Source organism: Carcharhinus amblyrhynchos, chromosome 1 (assembly GCF_965287045.1).
Source record: "Carcharhinus amblyrhynchos chromosome 1, sCarAmb.v2.hapA, whole genome shotgun sequence".
Lineage (NCBI taxonomy): Eukaryota > Metazoa > Chordata > Chondrichthyes > Carcharhiniformes > Carcharhinidae > Carcharhinus > Carcharhinus amblyrhynchos.
The window spans coordinates 18,707,820-18,729,901 of record NC_137324.1 but is presented as its reverse complement, the minus strand read 5'-3'; positions in this window follow the sequence as shown (position 1 = coordinate 18,729,901).

Below are 22,082 nucleotides of genomic sequence, written 5' to 3'. Positions count from 1 at the left end.
CAAATGCTACATCTATCCACCTTGTGAATACATTCAATATTTTGGCATCAACTGCTTCCTGTTGTAATGAATTCCACAGGCTCACCACTCTTTGGGTGAAGAAATATCTCCTCATCACCATCCTAAATGGTCTACCCTGAATCCTCAGATTGTGACTCCTGGTTCTGGACTCCCTCACCATCGGGAATATCCTCCCTGCATCTACCCTGTTTAGTCTTGTTAAAATGTTATAAGTCCCTATGAGATTCTCTCCCTCATTCATCTGAATTCCAGTGATATCAATCCTAACTGAGTAAATCTGTCCTCATACATCAGCCCCGCCATCCCTGGAATCAGTCTAGTAAACCTTCAATGCACTCCCTCGAGAGCAAGAACATCCTTCCTCAGAAAAGGAGGCTAAAACTGCACACAACACTTGAGGTGTTGCCTCACCAAGGCCTAATTGCAACAACACATTCCTGCTCCTTTACCCAAAACCTCTCGCAATGAAGACCAAAATACCATTTGTAGGTAAAATGTTAGAATCCGTCATCAAGGAGGAAATAGCGAGGCACCTTGCGGGGAATTGCTTGATAGGGCAGACGCAGCACGGTTTCGTTAAGGGGAAGTCGTGTCTGACAAATTTACTGGAGTTCTATGAGGATGTGTCTAGGGCGGTGGATAGAGGAGAGCCGGTGGATGTGGTCTTTCTTGATTTTCAGAAGGCGTTTGACAAGGTACCTCACAAGAGGTTATTGCAGAAGGTCAGGGGGCATGGAGTTGGGGGTAGGGTGTTAGCATGGATAGAGGATTGGTTGTCAAATAGGAGGCAGAGAGTGGGGGTCAATGGGTGCTATTCGGATTGGCGGTTGGTGACTAGTGGAGTGCCCCAGGGGTCGGTGCTGGGGCCTCAGCTATTTACCATTTATATAGATGATCTGGAGGAGGGAACCGAGTGTATGGTGTTGAAATTTGCTGATGACACCAAGATTGGTGGAACGGCAAATTGCGCGGAGGGTGTGGAGAGTCTACAGAAGGATCTAGATAGGCTGGGCGAATGGGCCAGGAAATGGCAAATGGAATTTAATGTTGGCAAGTGCGAGGTGGTCCACTTTGATAGGAATAATGGTAGGAAGGATTATCACTTACATGGCGAAAAACTGCAGCAGGCGACGGTGCAGAGGGACCTCGGGGTCCTTGTGCATGAGTCGCAAAAACCCAGCTTGCAGGTGCAGCAGGTGGTCAGGAAGGCGAATGGGATGCTGGCCTTCATAGCGAGGGGGATTGAATATAAAAGTAGGGAGGTCTTGCTGCAGCTGTATAGGGCATTGGTGAGGCTGCAGCTGGAGTACTGTGTGCAGTTTTGGGCACCGTACTTACACAAGGATATTTTGGCCTTGGAGGGAGTGCAGAGGAGGTTTACTAGGCTGATACCGGAGTTGAGGGGGTTGAGCTATGAGGAGAGGCTGAATAAACTAGGCTTGTACTCGTTAGAGTTTAGAAGAATGAGGGGGGATCTCATTGAAACATATAAGATGATGAATGGGATGGATAGGATAGAGATGGAGAGACTCTTCCCACTCAGAAAGGACAGTAGGACTAGGGGGCACAGCCTCAAGATAAAGGGGAGGCGGTTTAGATCAGAGTTGAGGAAGAACTTCTTCACTCAAAGGGTGGTGAATCTCTGGAATTCTCTGCCCGTTGAAGTGGTGGAGGCTACCTCACTAAATATTTTTAAGACGCGGGTTGATGGGTTTTTGATAAGAGAGGGGATTAAGGGTTATGGGGAGAGGGCGGGAATGTGGAACTGAGCGACTTCAGATCAGCCATGATCTTATTGAATGGCGGGGCAGGCTCGAAGGGCTAGATGGCCTACTCCTGCTCCTATTTCTTATGTTCTTATGTTCTTATGTTCTTATTTGCCTTCTTTGTCGCCTGCTGCACCTGCATGCTTACCTTCAGGTGAGATTGTCATCCATTTGCTCACCACTGAGATTTCTTAGGGTCTGTTCAACTCCCATCAAACACACTCATCCCTTTGGCTTCCTCGAGAATCTCCTTTTGACAGTTTGTCACATGCTGTTATGCTGAACTCCAGCCATTCATCACGGGCTACCGAGTGCAATTGACAGTAAGTGTGAGTGAGTTTCCATGACAGTTTGCATCTACAGAAAAGCTTGGAATCTTTCCTTCCATTTGTGACTTGCCGTGGCTCAGGTTTCTGCCCCAAACAGGGTGTGCGAGTGCAGCAATGTCACACCCCTGAGCACATGGTGCAATGAGAATACCTAGGGTGGCAATGGTTAACACTGCTGCCTTACAGCTCCAGGGACCTGAGTTCAATTCCAGCCTTGGGTGACTGTCTGTGTGGTGTTTGCACACTCCAGGTTTCACATTCTTGGGCTACAAAGCCCAATTACAGTGGGTCCAGCCGATCATTTAAATAGCCAACAATCTCCCTGAAGTACACTTGCACAAAGCACGCCTTGCCCCTATCCCCATTCCCGTGAAATGCTGCTTTTGCTGGGGAGGTGGGAGGCACTTACAATTGTCAGGGAGTTCTGCAGTTTTCACCACAATGGAGAGGCTTTCCATTGTAATGCAAATATTTCATAGAGTTTTCCAGCACAAAAAGAGATCCTTCTGCCCATCATGTCTATGCCAGCCATCAAGAACCTAAAAGTTTTTTAAAGTTTATTTATTAGTCACAAGTAGGCTTACATTAACACTGCAATGAAGTTACTGGGAAAATCCCCTAGGAGCCACACTCTGCCACCTGTTCAGATGCACTGAGGGAGAATTTAGCATGGCCAATTCACCTAACTTGCACGTCTTTTGGATCGTGGGAGGAAACCCATGCAGTCACGGGGAGAACGTGCAAGATCCACACAGAGAGTAACCCAAACCGGGAATCAAATCCGGGTCCCTGGTGCTGTGAGGCAACAGTGTTAACCACTGTGCCACCGTGCCGCCCTATATATTCTCATCCCATTTCCAGATCATTATTTGAATAGAAACAATGTGCAAGGGTGACAGGGAAAAGACAGGAGAGTAGCACTGAGTCATAATGCTCATGTGGAAAGCTGGTGCAGACACAATGGGCCAAATGGCCTCCTTCTGCATCGTAGCATATCTGTGATTCTATGACTTTGGAGTTCCATGTCATCAACAGACTTTGAAATTATGCCCTCAATGCCCAAGTCTGAGTCAGGATGTCAGCTTACAGGTTGACCTTTGACTCGTAAGAGTTGTAGAATTTTACAGCTGAAAATAAGACCCTTCAACCCATCCTGTCTGCATTGGCCATCAAGCATCTATCTGTTCTTTCCAGCACTTGGTCTGTAGCCTTGTATGCTATAGCATTTCAAGGGGTCATTAAATGCTTCTTAAATGTTGTGAGGGTTCCAGCCCCTACCACCCTTTCAGGCAGTGAGAGCCAGATTCCCACAACCCTCTGGGTGAAAACATTTATTCTTAAATCATCTCAAAATCTCTTGTCCATTATCTTAAATCTATGCCCCTCCTTTATTGATTCCTCTATTAAGGAGAGAAGTTTTTTCCTGGCTACCCCATCTATGTTCTTTGTAATTTGTACACCTCGACCATGTCCCCCCTCACCTTCTTTGCTCCATGCAAAACAACCCCAGCCTAACCAGCCTCTCTTCATAGCTGAAACACTCCAGACCAGGTAACGTCCTGGTAAATCTCCTCTGCACCTTCTCCATTGTGATTATATCCTTCCTATAGTGTGGCAACCAGAACTGCACACAGTACTATAATGGTGGCCTAACAAGAGTTTTATACAACTCCCATCAAAACCTCCCGGCTCTAGACATCTCTGCCTCAGTTCCGAAAGGCAAATCCCCCATATGTTTTCTTAACCACCTTATCTACTTCTCCTGTTGTCTTCAGAGATCTTTGGACACACACCCAAGGTCCCTCTGATCCTTTATGCTGCCTAGCCGTTCATTGTGTATTCCCTGGCCTTATTAGCCCTCCCAAAATGCTCTTCATTTGCCACCGTTCATGGGCAGCACAGTGGCACAATAGTTAGTGCTGCTGTCTTACAGTGCCAGGGATCTGGTCTCGTTTCCCGGTTTGGGCCATTGACTGTGCGGAGTTTGCACATTCTCCCTGTGTCGGCACGGGTTTCCTCCAAGTGCTCTGGTTTCCTCCCACAGTTCAAAGATGTGCGGATTAGGTTAATTGGCCATGCTACATTTCCCCTTAGTGGAAGTGGGACCAGCAGGATAACTACATGTTGTTAAGAGGATAGGACTTGTGTGGGATTGTGGTCGGTACAGACCTGATGGGCTGAATGGCCACATTCCACACTGTGGAGATTCTATTCAATGTTCTGCCCATCTGACCAGCCTGAAAAAGTCACCCGATAGTGATTCTGAGACTTAGAGAGCTCTTGTTACCTAATTTCTGCAATTTCAGACTGCGATGTGGTGATAGTCCTGCAGGAATTAGGGCAGAGAAGGGATAGTCTTCTTACTAAGGTGGTGGGAGACCTGTACGTGTGTTGGTTTGTGTTAGGTGAACGAAAGTGGTAAACCCAGTCATCAACAACTCCATAACACCAAGAATGCTCCCTGCAGTGTAGAGAGAGCTTGAATGACCTCGTCAGAGCAGCATAGGTATGTGGCTTGCCACATCCAGCTGTCAATATTGTCTTCTGCTGCAATTTGACTGACAAGGGGATATGAGATAAATACATGGTGGAGAAAGGAATAGAAGGTTATGCTGGTTGAGTTAGTGAAGAGAGGTGAGAGGAAATTCGCAAAGAGCATAAAAACTGGCATTATTTGTATACTAATTTGTGGGACATAGTCGTTGCTGGCTGGCCAGCATTTATTGCTCATCTCTAGTTGCCCTTATTCTGAGGACAGTTGAGAGTCAATTATGTTGCTGTGGCTCTGGAGTCACATGGAGGCCCAACCAGATCAGAACGGCGGACTTCCCTCCCTAAAGGACATTGATGAATCAGATGGGTTTTTCCGACAATAGTTTCATGGTTATCGGTAGATTCTTAATTCCAGATTTTTTGTTGTTGAATTCAAATTCCACTATCTGCCATGGCTGGATTCAAACCCAGGTCCCCAGAACATTAGTTGGGTTTACTGGATCAATAGCCCAGCAATAATGCCACTAAGCCATCACCTCCCCTAGGTATCATGTTGTTGGGCAGAATGGCCTCTCTTTTAACTAATGCAAGTTCAGTTGATGGATTGCTTTTACTTTCAGAATCAAAATCAGTACCTGTGTATACCTTGATCATCACGAACTGACTGCAGACCTCTAACTTCCCACAGATTGAGAAGAATTCCTCTCTAAGATATGCATGACTTCTTCTTCCTGCTGTGCTCATTGTTTGATGCCTGAATCAATGCACAGTGGCCTTCAGCTGTAGTGCCGGATACCATTTTTTCCTGGAAGAAGAATTCATCAATATTAGATAACCACAATGCCCTTGAATCTTTATTTCAATTGACTGCCACATTCAAAGAATGCACTGAAGTATGTTGGAGGTATTTGAACATGAGCGTTTATAAGAACAATGTAGGCGGGTTGAGGTGTGATAGGATGTTAACTGGAGTTTTGTTTTATTACACCAAGGGATGCTTTTCAATGTTAAAGTTGCAAGCTGTTATCGTCCATGCGGCACACTGATTGATGGAAGGAATGACATGTGCTCTGACAAAACCCATAGATGCTGAACCTCAATGCTTGGGGCAGTGAATGAGGAATTTTCTCTGCAGCTGTCTGGTTACTTAAGCTGTCTGCTCACTTAGCATTGTGGCCATAGAAACCATAGAAAATATACAGCACAGAAGGAGGCCATTTGGCCCATCTTGTCCATGCCAACCCACAGTATGTAGGAGCGGCATAGTGGCACAGTGGTTGGCATCGCTGCCTCACAGCGTCAGGGACTCGGGTTTAATCCCCGGCTTGGGTCACTCATTATTTGTGTGGAGTTTGCACATTGTCACCGTGTCTGCATGGGTGTCCTCCGGGTGCTCCGGTTTCCTCCCACAGTCTGAAAGATTAGGCGCATTGACCCAAACACGTGCCAGAGTGTGGTGACTAGAGGAATTTCACAGTCATTTCATTGCAATGTTAATGTAAGCCTTACTTGCGACTAGTAAATAAACTTTAAAAAACGTTAACCTGAGGACACCCAGATACCCTTTCTAACCCTATTTTCCTGCACCCCACCCATAGATCTGAAGCTTACAGCACTTAAGGTACAAACCAAAGCATTTTTTTAAAAGCATTTAGTGTCTCTGTCTCCAACAGCAGCTTGGATAGTGAATTCCAGATACTCACCACCCTCTGCATAAAAAAATTCTTCCTCATGTCCCCTGTACACCAGAATCTGTGTCTCCTGGTTCTAGAATCTTCCATCAAGGGAAACAATTTCACCCTGTCAATTGTTCAGGTTATTACATTTCACCCTGTGTTCTAAGTGGGGAAGAGGTACATGGTGTTATGGATTTCCGCTAGCAGCCTTTGCTCTTTGGTAGATATCCACCAAGGCTTAGGCATTCTGATTTCCAAGCATGAGATTTGTGGGTTCAAGTTTCTCTCCAAAGAGCTGAACACTAAAAGCTGACCTCTTGGCACAGCACTGAAGGGATGTTAGATGATCCTTTGGACATGGTGTTAAACTTAGACTACACCTGTCAATTCATGTTAAAGAACCCCATGATGTGACTTTGAGGGGGATCATGGAAATTCTTTCCTGGTGTTCTGGCCAACGTTTACCCTGAAGTAACCCTTATGTACCTCATTTTGAGAACCTTGACGTATGAATATTGACTGCTGTGTTTCCGACATTACAACAGCGATTATATATCCAAAATACAAAATTGACTGTTAAGCGCTTTGGGAATACAACAGTGCCATGAAAGTTGCTGTTGAAATGCTAGTCCTTGTTTCTTTGATCAGCTATTGGGTGGACAGATCCACTGCTCTCTGAATCAAAAATTACATTGTGCTTCATGTACCAAAACACCCAGAATTTAGCCCTGAAGCGGTTGAAACTATTGAATTTTCTCCTTGACTGATTGGTCTTTAGCTCTTACTCTGTGCCCTGATTTATTGTTGTCACATGTGCTAGATACAACGAAAAGTATTGTTTCTTGAGACCTATGCAGACAAAGCATACCATTCATAGATTACATAGGGGAGAAGGAAATGAGAGGGTGCAGAATATAGTGTTACAGTCTTGGCCAGGGTGCAGAGAAAGATTAACTCAATATATGGTGGGTCCCTTCAAAAGTCTGATGGCAGCAGGGAAGAAGCTGTTCTTGAGTCAGTTGGGACGTGATCACAGACTTGTGTAACTTTTTCCCAAAAGAGGATGGAAAAGGGTATGTCCAGGGTGTGTGGGGTCCTTGATTATGCTGACTGCTTTCCTGAGGCAGTGGGAAGTGTAGACAGAGTCAATGGATGGGAGGCTGGTTTGTATGATGGACTGCGCTACATTCACATTCCTTTGAAGTTTCTTGCAGTCTTGGTCAGAGCAAGAGCCATACCAAGCTGTGATACTTCGGTAGAGGGTGCTTTTTAAGGTGCATCAGTGAAAACTGGAGAGAGTCGTAGCAGACACGTCTGCCCATCTGCCCTCCATTTAAATTTCTCTGGCATCCCTGGGCACAACTGTCCCTATTACTGGTAGCACTCATCCCACCTTAAGTTTTAAGTTTATTTATTGGTGTCACATCTAGACTTACAATAACATTGCAACCAATTTACTGTGAAAATCCTCTGGTCGCCACACACCGGCACCTGTTGGGTACACTGAGGGAGAATTTAACATGGTCAGAATTTAGACTGGCTTTGTTTAACTAAGTGCATCAACAGGATCTTTGTCCTGTAGATGACAGGTGGAGGTGCTGACTCACCCTCTGCTGCTGGAGTGAGTTGTCAGACTTTTTACTGCTGGAGTGAGGCCATGGGAACTTGAAGTCTCAGTAGATTGTCAAACTGGTTGAGTTATTGACAAAACACATTGATTTACAGGAGCTATCTAACTTTTAACAGATGCATCTAAGCCCAAACGTCTGCTTGCAATTAAGAAAATAGCCCTCTGGGTAGAAAATCTTTCTTTCATTCTGGAGCCTGAGTTTGAATACAGTGACAGGATAAACATCTTTTTCTCTTCCCCTCTGTATGGCTGATATTCTAAGTGAGAGAGCCTGGGGAATCTCAAAGAGACTGCCATTTCACAACATGAAAATGCCCAGCATTTCAGCATCAAACGATTAGGGACCGGAATTCTCCTTCAGAAAAGCTGGAAGACTGATTAATTAAAATAAGAGACTGATAGTCGCTTGGTAGTGCAGAACTCAAAATATGGTTCAAGACAAAGACATGTTGCATCACTATAGAAAGCATCCTTTCTGGGTGTATCACAGTTTGGTATGGTTCCTGCTCTGACCAAGATCACAAGAAAGTACAGTGTGGTATGAATGTAGTCCGGTCCATCGCGCCTTGGCAAAGCAGCCAGCATAATCAAGGACCCCACACACCCCAGATATTCTCCCTTCCACCTTCTTCTGTTTGGAAAAAGATACAAAAGTCTGAGGTCATGTACTGACTCAAGAACAGCATCTTCCCTGCTGCTGTCAGACTTTTGAATGGAATTACCTTGGATCAAGTTGATCTTTCTCTACACCCTAGCTATGACTATAACATTACATTCTGTACCCTCTCCTTTCCTTCTCTATGAATGGTATACTTTGTCTGTATAGCATACAAGAAACTACTACATGTGCTGATAATAAATCAAACCCAAGAAGTTTTTTGCCTTGTGTTCATCAGGACAAATACAGGAGTACCAAATTTCAAATATGACAACAATTTATACTGCAGGAAAAAAAGATAATGATTGGTAAGCACCTTGGGTCTGATTGGAGGGGCGGGTTTGAGGTATCGGTATCATAGGTAGGGAGAGGGAAAGATGAAGTTCTCCATGTCCCTGAGGGGAGAGTGCTTCCAGTCTGAAGGGGCCTCCTGATTGGGACACCTCAACTGCCCAAGATCAAGGGTGATGATGTTTTCAGTTCCGTCCCACAGTCACCGGGCACCTAGTAGCCTAAAAATTGAGGTTGAGCAAGAAAAAACCCTTAAGTGGCCATTAACTGGATCCCTGGGGCCCTGCTATCTTCTGCTCCTCCTGCCTCAGACCCCTCTGGGGAGAGGGAGCATAACATTCTGGCCACTGAGTTCAATGGAATTGCCCAAGGAGTTCTGTCTTCTGAAAGGCAATTTCTATATTCCCATATTCTCAAAGACCCTCCAAAATATCTCCAACTATGAGTTTGATTCAGAAATGATGGATAGTTCTACCTTACTTACCCAAATAGTTTATCCAGGAAATATTACACAGAAAAATCCTAGTCTAATTCCTGAGTGATTTTACAACTGAACCACCCCTGCTAATGCTGAACCCTCTAATCCCCCTAACACGACCAGACTAAACCAGCTTCTTCCCAGCTGCCATCAGACTTTTGAATGGACCTACCTTGCATTAAGTTGATCTTTCTCCTCACCCTAGCTATGACTGTAACACTACATTCTCTGTGAATGTTATGCTTTGTACAGCGCACAAGAAAAAATAGTTTTCACTGTATACGAATACATATGACAATAAGTAATCAAATCAAATCAAAACCCCCATCACCTAACTCCCCTGACCTCCTGTCTCCACAGCGACCCACCACTCTCCCACACCCCAACCCGAGATCTCTCCCTTTTGTTTGTCAGCCAGTCATCTATCCAAGCTCATAAATTACCCCTAACTCCATGTGATCTTACCTTGTGTATTAATCTTTTGTGCAGTACTTAACAAATACCTTCTGGAAGTCCAGATATATTCCATCTACAGGATCCATAGTTTGCATTTTGCTTGTTATATCTTCGAAGAATTCTATCAAATTAGTCAGACACAGCTTACTTTCATAACACCATGCTGACTCTAATGGATTATGCTTTGACTTTCTAAATGTCCCGTTACTACCAATTACCATTGTACTACCCCCTTAATAATGGATTCCAAAAATATTAAAATGACAGACGTTAAACTAACTGGTCTATTGTTTCCTATTTTCTGCCTCCTTCCCTTTTTGAATAAGGGCATTATGTTCACATTTTTCTAATCCACTGGAACCATTCCTGCAGTAAGAAGTCTCACAACATCAGGTTAAAGTCCAACAGGTTTATTTGGTAGCACAAGCAACGAGCTTTCGGAGCAGTGAGACAATGAGCAGTTGTGAGACTTCTTATTGTGTTTACCCCAGTCCAATGCAGGCATCTCCATATCATGACTATCATTCCTGCATCCAGGGGCATTTTGGAATATTATAACCAATTAATCCATTGTCTCCACTGCCTCTTCCTTTAAGACCCTAGAATTTAGGCCAATTTTCTGTCATAATTTACCTTTCTTTTTGATTTGCAGTTGATAAAAAGTTGGGTGGGAGGGTGAGCTGTGAGGAGGATGCAAAGATGCTTCTGTGTGATGTAAACAGGTGTGGGTATGTGTATGGCACATGTAGTATAATGTGGATAAATGTGAAGTTTCCACTCTGGTAACAATAATAAGACAGATTATTACTTGAATGCATGTAAATAAAGAATGGTTGATATTCAGTGAGACTTTCGTGTCCTCGTGGATCAGTTGCTCAAAGTAAGCATGCAAGAACAGCAGTCAATAAAGAAAGCCAATGGTACATTGGCCTTTACAGTGAGAGGATTTGGGAATATGGATAGGGATTTTTTGCTGCAATTGTATAGGGTGTTGGCGAGCCCACACCTGGAGTATTGCATACAATTTTGGAGTCCTTATCTGAGGAAGGATGTCCTTGCTACAGACGGAGTACAGTGAAGGTTTACCAGGCTGATTCCGGGGATGGCAGGTCAGTCATATGGGGAGAGATTAAGTCGGTTAGGATTATATTCACTGAAGTTCAGAAGAGTGAGAGGGGATCTCATAGAAACTAATAAAATTCTAACAGGGTTAGACAGGGTAGATTCAGAAAGAATGTTCCCAATGATGGGGGCGTCAAGAACTAGGGATCGTAATTTAAGGATAAGGGGTAAACCTTTTAGACTGAGGTGAGGAGAAATTTCTTCACCCAGAGTGTGGTGAATGTGTGGAATTCACTGGCACAGAATGTAGCCGAGGCCAAAACTTTGTCTCATTTCAAGAAGAAATTAGATATTGCTCTTGGGACAAATGAATCAACTGATACAGAGGAAGGGGAATTTGGATATCAAATTTGATGATCAGCCATGATTAAAATGAATGACGGAGCAGGCTCAAAGGGCCAAATGGACTATTCCTACAACTAGTTTCTATGTTTCCATTACTTTCATAGTAATTCTTTGTTGACCATCTTGTCACTGGCCTTTGCAATACGATATGCCTTAGTTTTTGCCTTTATGTTGTCCTTAACTTCCTTGTTTGGCCACGGATGTTCCTTGCCCCTCTTAGAATCTTTGTTCCTCTCTGGAATGTATTTTAGTTGAGAGGAATAAGGATCTCCTTAAACAGCTGCCACTGATCATCAACTGTCATACTTTTAGTCTTCCTGTCCAGTCCACTCAGCCCAAGTCAGTCCATGTGCCTATGTAATTATCTTTGTTTAACTCCAGAAAGCTCATGTGGGACTTCAGTTTCTTGCTCTCAAATTGAATTTGAAATTCTAGCATACTATGTTCTTTCTTCCCCAGAGGATCTGGAACTATTTGAAGATTGCGTGGGAAAATCCAATCCAAAGTGAGTCGTGCTTTGTCTGGTCGGGGTGGGTAAAAAGAGGTTCCATCCTGATCAGGGGATCTGGACCTTGTTTTGGAGGCTGTGCATGACATAAATTTTAAATCCTGTCTTCTGTTCACCAGATGGGAAGATTTGCCAATAAAGTTGAATAAAAGCCTCAAGGCTGACATCAAGCTGCATAGCATTAAACAATGCTTTATACGGGACCAGTTAGCTCAGATTTCTTCATGGTTAGCATCTCGTTCAGACTAATGCCATCTGCAGGCTCCATTCCCATTCCTGCTGAGATAGACCTGGTACCTGCCTCTTTGCCCTGCCCTTGAAAGTGGAAGGCAATTGAAAACCAACGCTTGTAAACCTTTGCCAAGAAAAGCAGCATGGGACAATACATAAGCTGGCATGAAGCCAAGGGCCTGTGGATGGGCACAAAAACACATGAATGAATGAATGAATTGTGAATGAATACTCTCCATCGGTTTTCACTGGGGAAGGGAATGCTGCCAATGAATCAGTAAAGCAAGATACAGGATTGGTGCTGGAAAAGATATGAAAAGACTAAGAGAAAACACTCTCTCTTTACCTTTACCATCCTCAAAGTCCTCCCTTGATTTGATTTGATTTGATTTTTTATTGTCATTTGTATTGACATACAGTGAATAGTATTGTTTCTTGCGTGCTCTACAGACAAAGCATATCGCTCACAGAGAAGGAAAGGAGAGAGTGCAGAATATAATGTTACAGCCATAGCTAGGGTGTAGAGAAAGATCAAATTAATGCAAGTTAAGGCCATCACACTCTGACAGCAGCAGGGAAGAAGCTGTTTATGAGTTGGTTGGTATGTGACCTCAGACTTTTGTATCTTTTTCCTGAAGGAAGAAAGTGAAAGAATGTCATAAGAACATAAGAACATAAGAAATAGGAGCAGGAGTAGGCCATCCAGCCCTTCGAGCCTGCCCCGCCATTCAATAAGATCATGGCTGATCTGTCGCTGCTCAGTTCCACTTTCCCGCTTTCTCCCCATAACCCCTAATCCCCTCTCTTATCAAAAACCCATCAACCCGCGTCTTAAAAATATTTAGCGAGGCAGCCTCCACCACTTCAACAGGCAGAGAATTCCAGAGATTCACCACCCTTTGAGTGAAGAATTTCCTCCTCAACTCCGTTCTAAACCGCCCCCCTTTTATCTTGAGGCTGTGCCCCCTAGTCCTACTGTCTTTTTTGAGCGGGAAGAGTCTCTCCACCTCTATCCTATCCATCCCATTCATCATCTTATACGTCTCAATGAGATCTCCCCTCATTCTTCTAAACTCTAACGAGTACAAGCCCAGTTTATTCAGCCTCTCCTCATAGCTCAACCCCCTCAACTCCGGTATCAGCCTAGTAAACCTCCTCTGCACTCCCTCCAAGGCCAAAATATCTTTGCGCAGGTGTGGTGCCCAAAACTGCACACAGTACTCCAGCTGCGGCCTCACCAATGCCCTATACAGCTGCAGCAAGACCTCCCTACTTTTATATTCAATCCCCCTCGCTATGAAGGCCAGCATCCCATTCGCCTTCCTGACCACCTGCTGCACCTGCAAGCTGGGTTTTTGCGACTCATGCACAAGGACCCCGAGGTCCCTCTGCACCATCGCCTGCTGCAGTTTTTCGCCCCGTAAGTAATAGTTCTTCCTACCATTCTTCCTACCAAAGTGGACCACCTCGCACTTGCCAACATTAAATTCCATTTGCCATTTCCTGGCCCATTCGCCCAGCCTATCTAGATCCTTCTGCAGACTCTCCACACCCTCCGCACAATTTGCCTTTCCACCAATCTTGGTGTCATCAGCAAATTTCGACACCCTACACTCGGTTCCCTCCTCCAGATCATCTATATAAATGGTAAAAAGCTGAGGCCCCAGATTGGGCTTCATTCACAGCCCTTTGTAGTTCCTTGCAGTTTTGGGCAGAGCAGGAGCCATACCAAGCTGTGATACATCCAGAAAGGATTCTTTCCATGGTGCATCTGTAAAAGTTGGTGAGAGTCATAGCGGACATGCTAAATTTCCTTAGTCTTCTGAGAAAGTCGAGGTGTTGATGGGCTTTCTTAACTATAATGTCGGTATGGGGGCACCAGGACAAGTTGTTGGTGATCTGGACACCTAAAAAGTTTGGATGGGCTGCATCGTATGTTACAGAAGGAAGAAAAGATGGAAACTAGGAAGGCTCTGACTGCATTTTTCCTGTTTTCCTTGAAGAATCATAAAACCATGGAATCTCTACAGTGCAGAAGGAAGCCTTTCAGCCCATCGAGTCATCATTGACTCTTGGAGAGAGGCCTATCCCTGTAACTCCATTTACTTTCCCCATTAATTTACACACCTTGTGACACTAAGGGACAACTTAGAATGGCCAATTCGCCTAACCTGCACGTCTTTGGGCTGGTTCCCGGTCCCTGGAGCTGTGAGGCTGCAATGCTTCCATTAACACTTTTCACCACAGCGGAATCTAATGTCATTTGAGACTGAGAGACCCTTTGCAGCGTGCTTTCATCTGTATGCATGCAAAGGAACACATCACCCAGATGCAAAAGTGATTGAATTACCAGCACATAGAACAATCCTCAGTGTTGCGAGGGCTGCTCCATCTATCGGGAGGACTGACAGGAATTCCCATACAATATACTAACAACACGTCTCACAAAGATGTTCCTGACTCACTCGAATTGTCAGTGGAAAGCGTTTCCAAAATAAGAGAATGTAATTCTGTTCTAAAAAAAAATTTGGGAAGTAATGTCGCACGACATATGGTCGGCAATGTGAAGGATTCCATGAGGAATCCAGAGGGCTGCAATTCTTAAGTGCGGCAGAATGTATGAAAATATTCCTACAACAACGGTTCACACCTCAAACTGTTTAGTTGTTGGGAGTGTTGCTGAAGCAGTCTCAGTTTAAAAAGAAGGGTTTCCCTTTTCTCTCTCCGAGCGTGCGCTTGTTTTATACCTCGCCAGGTTTGCTACTCATCAGCCAGTTGCCCGTTGCGTGAATGCAGTTAAATTTACACCCCTCAGTGTGAGCCCCTTGCCATGGACAGCATGGTGGCACAGTTGTTAGCAGGGCTGCCTCACAGCGGCAGGGACCAGGGTTCGATTCCGGTCTTGGATGACTGCCCGTGTGAAGTTTTTACGTTCTCCCCGTGTCTGCATGGGTTTCCTCTGGGTGCTCCAGTTTCCTCCCACAGTCCGAAGATATGCAGGTTAGCTGGATTGGCCATGCTAAATTGCCCCTTAGTGTCAAGGGGGGTGAGCAAGGTAAAAGTGTGGGGTTACAGGGATAGGGCCTGGGTGGAAGTGTGGTCGGTGCAGGCTTAATGGGCCGATAGGCCTCCTTCTGCACTGTAGAGATTCTATGATTCTAAGCAATCGAGGCAGCCATTTCGGTGTGCATCAAATCTAACAACACTGAGGTGAATACCCGATTAATCATATTGGAGGGTGTTGGCTGAGGAATGACTACTGGATAGGACAGCGAGGAGGAAATTTTTGTCTTTGAGACAAGGCAGCTGAAGTCGTAAAGATTTCCGACATGGCAGAACTGCCTCAGGAGAGAGTGCCCGCTCAGAAAACATATTCACCCCGGAGGGGAGGGGGCGGTAGGAGGTGGACTTTCTACCATAGCTTAGCACCAGCTATCTTGTTCCCAGGACAACTTTGCCTCATGAAAATCCCAGCCAATCTGAGCACAATCAGTTTGCGAGAGTGCCCCTTGTATTGCGCCTTGGCGATGTATATATATTTTCAACCATCATCATATCTGTAAATATTGGTTAGATCAAAAATAATTATGTTTGAACCACCAGGGGAAAAAAAACTACTTAACTGAGCCCATCTCTTGTGATCATGGAATCCTACAGTGCAGAAGGAGGCCATTCGGCCCATCGGGTTTGTACCAAACACAATCCCATCCGGCCCTATCTCTATAACCCCATGCATTTACCCTGCTAATTTCCCCTGACACTAAGGGTCAATTTAGCATGGCCAATCCACCTAACCCTTACATCTTCAGACTGTGGGAGGAAACTGAAGCACCCGGAGAAAATATGCAGTCACGGGGAGAATGTGCAAACTCCACACAGACAGTGACCTGAGGCCGGAATTCAATCTAAGTCCCTGGTGCTGTGAGGCAGCAATGCTAACCTCTGTACCACTCAGCCTATTCCTGAGCAGGAACATACGGACCTAAGGAGTACATAGGTAAAATAGGCTCAACCCATCTTCGATGGCAACGTGAGATCCTTTGGCCGGAATTTTACTGGCACCCCTGCCCCGATTCCAGGAGGCTCGGAGAACAACATTCTCCATTGGCGGGATCTTGTGAAACTAGGGCAGATGTGCTGGTAAAAATTCCGCCCTTAATATCTACCTGATTCACTGAAACAGGCAATTGGGTTTGATATCTCTTCATTCTCTCAGCACTACAAGATAGCATAAACCTTGATCAGGTCCAAATATTCTATCAGCAATTGCTGTCTGCAACTACAAAAGCAACCCGCATTTATATAGCACCTCAAATGTAATAAAACGTCTCAACCTTACATTGTTACCAAACAAAATGTGACGTGGAGTTGCCGATGTTGGACTGGGGTAGGCATAGTAAGTAGTGTCACAGCACTAGGTTAAAGTCCAACCGTTTTATTTGGTAGCACGAGATTTCAGACCGTTGCTCACCTGATGAAGGGGGCAACACCCCAAAAGCTCACGCTACCAAATAAACCTGCTGGACTTTAACCTGGTGTTGTGAGACTACTTACCCAACAAAATGTGACACGGAGCCAGATAAGGGCACATTTGCTTGAACTTTGTCCTCTGAGGCAGCTCACCGCCTCCACCTCAGGTGAACTTCCCCCAATTGTTATGATCTTCATTCGGGGAGTTGGGGGAGGGTGGTGGGGGCAGCGTGGCAAGAGGCTCATTATCTTAGGCCCTTAGATCCTCTGTGCCAACTCACCAAACATTTACCATGGGCAGGCCTCTGAAACCCAGTTGAAGTGTGATTAAAGGGCTAAATAACAATCACAGCCTTTGCTATGTTAAGGAGAAACACTCCCATTCAGCATCAACACTAGGTCTAGTTCACTCTTTGAATAGTGAAGGGTAAAACAAGTTAGCCACAGACTAACCACACTGCAAACACAATACCTGGAGAACTGGCTGATTTCCATTCCTTGAGTCATAGGGATATACCGCACAGAAACAGGCCCTTCAGCCCAACTCATCCATGCCGACCAGGTTTCCTGAACTGAACTAGTCCCATTTGCCTGCATTTGGCCATATCCTTTGAAACCTTTCCTATCCATGATCAATTGTTGTAATTGTACCCGCCTCAAACACCTCTTCTGGCTGCTCATTCCATATACATACTACCCTCTGTGTGAAAAAGTTTCCCCTCAGTTCCCTTTTAAATCTTCCCCCCCCCCTCACCGTAAGTCTATCCTCTCTAGCTTTGGACTTCCTTACCCTGGGGAAAAGAGCGTGGCTAGTTGCCTTATCTATGCACCTCATGATTTCATAGACCTCTATAAGGCCACCCCACCTCCTCCTATGCTCCAGGATATAAATTCCCAGCCTATCCAATCTCTTCATAGAATTCAAACCTTCCAATTCTGGTAACATCCTTGTAAATCTTTTTTGCATCCTTTCCAGTTTAATAATATCCTTCCTATAGCAGGGTGACCAGAATTGTATGTTATACTCCATATGTGGCCTTACTAATATCTTACACAGTTGTAACATAATGTCCTAACTCCTTTACCCTTCTCCCCATTCTGAGATCAGGGGCACAGTGAAAGCTATTTACTGCATTTTGTCCCAGACTAACCTCAGCCAACTCAGCACAGACCATGATTCAAGCTTTGAAAATCCCATTGTTTTGCATGACAATATACTTATATAGGATCATTTCATTCCTTAGAATAGGCGAAGACAGCACTGACACGATGAATTTCTTTTTATTGAACAGAATTTGAAATTAAATCACTACGGAAATGAACAGAAAGAGAGAAGCTAGAGAGAGAGAGAGAGAGAGAAAGGGAGAGATATGGGTTTTGCTAGTCCTGTACTGAATAAAATGTATGGAATAAAGTGAATGAGCTGGCGGCGCAGATCAGCACAAATGGATATGATCTGGTGGCCATTACAGAGGCGTGGCTGCAAGGTGACGGGGACTGGGAGCTGAATGTCCAGGGGTATCAAGTGTTTAGGAAGGATAGGCAGGAGGAAAAAGTGGGGGGCGTAGCTCTGCTGATTAAGGATAGCATCAGGGTGGCAGTAAGGGATGATATAGGAGCCAAAGAGCAGAAAGTGGAATCGTTGTGGGTGGAGATTAGGAACAGCAAAGGGAGGAAGACGCTGGTGGGTGTCGTCTATAGGCCCCCAAATAATGATCTGGAGGTGGGGCGGGCTGTTAATGCGCAAATAAGTGCGGCGTGCAGGAATGGGACGGCGATAATTATGGGGGATTTCAATCTAGATATTGATTGGTCGACCCATGTTGGACGCGGTGGGCTTGAGGAAGAGTTCTTGGAGTGCTGCCGGGATAGTTTCCTTGAACAGTGTGTGTTGGAGCCAACGAGGGAGCGAGCTATCTTGGATCTGGTGTTACGTAATGAGGCGGGTAGAATTTGGGACCTTGTGGTGAAGGATCCTCTTGGGAAGAGTGATCATTGTATGGTGGAGTTTCTGATGCCGGAGGAGGAGAAAGTGGGTTCCCGAACATGTGTCCTTTGTTTGAACAGAGGGGAGTACGGTAGGATGAGAAAGGAATTGGCGAATGTTGATTGGGGGAGCGCGTTCGAAGGTAGGTCTGCTGAGGAATAGTGGAGGATCTTTAAGGAGATCTTTCTTGGTGCTCAGCAGAGATTTATACCGACGGCTAAAAGAATCGTAGGAGGAGAGATAATCAGCCGTGGATAACGAAGGAGGTAAAGGAAAGCGTTAAATTTAAAGCGGATGCGTTTAGAGTAGCTAAGAGTAGTGGGCGAGAAGAGGATTGGGAAAGGTTTAAATGTCAACAAAGAATGACAAAGAAGTTGATAAAGAAGGGTAGGAGAAACTATAAAGCTGGTCTAGCGCTTAATATAAAAAAGGATAGTAAGAGTTTTTATAAATATATAAAAAGGAAGAGGCTGGCTAGGGTGAACGTTGGACCCTTAGAGGATGAGAGGGGGGACTTAGTGGTAGGGGATGGGGAAATGGCTGAGGCCTTGAATAATTTTTTTGTTTCGGTCTTCACGGAGGAGGACGTGAATAATTTGCCAGGTGTTAACGATGGAAAGATGGTAGGAGTGGGGGGCCTGAATGACATTATTGTCACTAGAGAGGCGGTGCTCGACAGACTGGAGGGGGCTGATTGTGGACAAGTCCCCAGGACCGGATGGAATGCATCCAAGGGTCCTGAAAGAAATGGCGGAGGTGATAATGGATGCCATGGTGATTATTTTCCAAACGTCGCTGGATTCCGGGGAAGTGCCGGAAGGTTGGAAAACGACTAATGTTACACCGTTGTTTAAGAAGGGTGGCAGGCAAAAGGCAGGGAATTATAGGCCGGTTAGTTTAACGTCTGTTGTAGGTAAAATGTTAGAATCCATGATCAAGGAGAAAATAGCGAGGCATCTTGAGGAGAATTGTTTGATAGAGCAGACGCAGCACGGTTTCGTTAAGGGGAAGTCACGTCTGATGAATTTATTGGAGTTCTATGAGGATGTGTCTAGGGCGGTGGATAGAGGAGAGCCGGTGGATGTGGTGTTTCTTGACTTTCAGAAGGTGTTTGATAAGGTGCCTCACAAGAGGTTATTACAGAAGGTCAGGGGACATGGAGTTGGGGGTAGGGTGTTAGCGTGGATAGGAGATTGGCTGTCAAATAGGAGGCAGAGAGTGGGGGTCAATGGGTGCTATTCGGATTGGCGGATGGTGACTAGTGGGGTGCCCCAGGGGTCAGTGCTGGGGCCTCAGCTATTTACCATTTATATAGATGATCTGGAGGAGGGAACCGAGTGTATGGTGTCGAAATTTGCTGATAACACCAAGATTGGTGGAACGGCAAATTGTGCGGAGGGTGTGGAGAGTCTGCAGAAGGATCTAGATAGGCTGGGCGAATGGGTCAGGAACTGGCAAATGGAATTTAATGTTAGCAAATGTGAAGTTGTCCACTTTGGTAAGAATAATGGTAGGAAGGACTATTACTTACGGGGCGAAAAACTGCAGCATGCGACGGTGCAGAGGGACCTCGGGGTCCTTGTGCATGAGTCACAAAAACCCAGCCTGCAGGTGCAGCAGGTGGTCAGGAAGGCGAATGGGATGCTGGCCTTCATAGCGAGGGGGATTGAATATAAAAGTAGGGAGGTCTTGCTGCAGCCGTATAGGGCACTGGTGAGGCCGCAGCTGGAGTACTGTGTGCAGTTTTGGTCACTGCACTTACGCAAGGATATTTTGGCCTTGGAGGGAGTGCAGAGGAGGTTTACTAGGCTGATTCCGGAGTTGAGGGGGTTGAACTATGAAGAGAGGCTGAATAAACTAGGCTTGTACTCGTTAGAGTTTAGAAGGATGAGGGGAGATCTCATTGAGACGTATAAGATGATGAATGGGATGGATAGGATAGAGGTGGAGAGACTCTTCCCGCTCAGAAAGGACAGTAGGACTAGAGGGCACAGCCTCAAGATAAAGGGGGGGCAGTTTAGAACGGAGTTGAGGAGGAACTTCTTCACTCAAAGGGTGGTGAATCTCTGGAATTCTCTGCCCGTTGAAGTGGTGGAGGCTACCTCGCTAAATATATTTAAGTCACGGGTGGATAGGTTTTTGATAGGCAAGGGGATTAAGGGTTATGGGGAGAGGGCAGGAAAGTGGAACTGAGACACGACAGATCAGCCATGATCTTATTGAATTGCGGGGCAGGCTCAAGGGGCTAGATGGCCTACTCCTGCTCCTATTTCTTATGTTCTTATGTACTGATAAAAGAGCTCAAAATATACTGAGCAGATCTTGAAAATATACTGACTGCTACCCACACAGTTCCAAAACTATTTGTTAACTCTTATCTTGTATTGAAATTGTTTGGAATATGACTACCAAAACAATTCTCACAGCTGTGGCCATGAAAATCTGCTGTTTATGAAAAACTTTGTTTGGCTTATGTAAAAGCCTGTTTTTAACTTGCATTATACTCTCAAAAATGCAGTCAATTTTCCCAGCTAACTCAGCATCATTGCTGAGTTTTAAAATGTGGTCAAGTTAACTTAAAACGCTTAGCAGAGTTAGTTACATAGGCAGCAAAATCTTAAAATGAAGTCTTTACATAAATGAAACAAACCATACATAGCACTTTATAGCTGGCCCTTCAGGACTGGAGCCAGCCATCCACCAGGGCTCATTGCATGAAGTGTCTCTCCTAGGTCTAGCTGTCTGCCACACTATTCTGTTGCTCTGCCACCTCAGATACAAAGCAAAAGGGAAGCTGACAATGTCCTTTTGATACTAATGCTGCAGAGCAATTCTCTTTTTGAACAAGTGATGCCTGAGTTCTTGCCTAATCAGCCAAACTTTGAATACCTGTGTGTCTAACAATGGAATTAGTTGATGTTGCTTTGACTGAATAAATGCAGGTATGAAGCACACTAGCTGTGTGAGTTGAGCCTCAGCTTGGAGGGGTGCTTCTGAACTAATTGTTCTTTGTAAATGACAAACTATCATTTTTTTATTACAGCAATCTAAAACTGATTCCGGAATGAAGTTCATAATTCACTATTTCAGACTCCCAAGAACAGCATGCCTTTAATAAGATGTCTTTGAAAAGTTACCAAGTGGCTTAATGACAGCGCGAACATAAATAATGGATACACTCTGAAATATGGAGCTCTGCAATCCTGCTCGCAGCCTAACTAATTGCTTTAATTGTTAAATTTTATTACCTCAATCAATTGCATGTGTTTGAGCACAAAACAGAAATCTGTTTTGGGTGCTGTCTGAACTTTGTACCCAATTTGCTTCTTGTTACATCTCGCTTTTCTCCGTTCATCATGTGGCTCCTTGGTGCAACTCACTTCCTGGAGTGGTCTTCACACCCACATGATGCAGCATCATTGGCCATGAACTTGAGCTCATCTAAACCTGCAGCCATCGTCCTGATTTGATTTGATTTGATTTATTATTGTAATGTGTATTGGTATACAGTGAAAAGTATTATTCCTTGCACGCGATACAGAAAAAGCATACCATTCATAGAGAAGGAAAGGAGCAGGTACAGAATGCAGTGGTACAGTTATAGAGAAAAAATCAACTTAA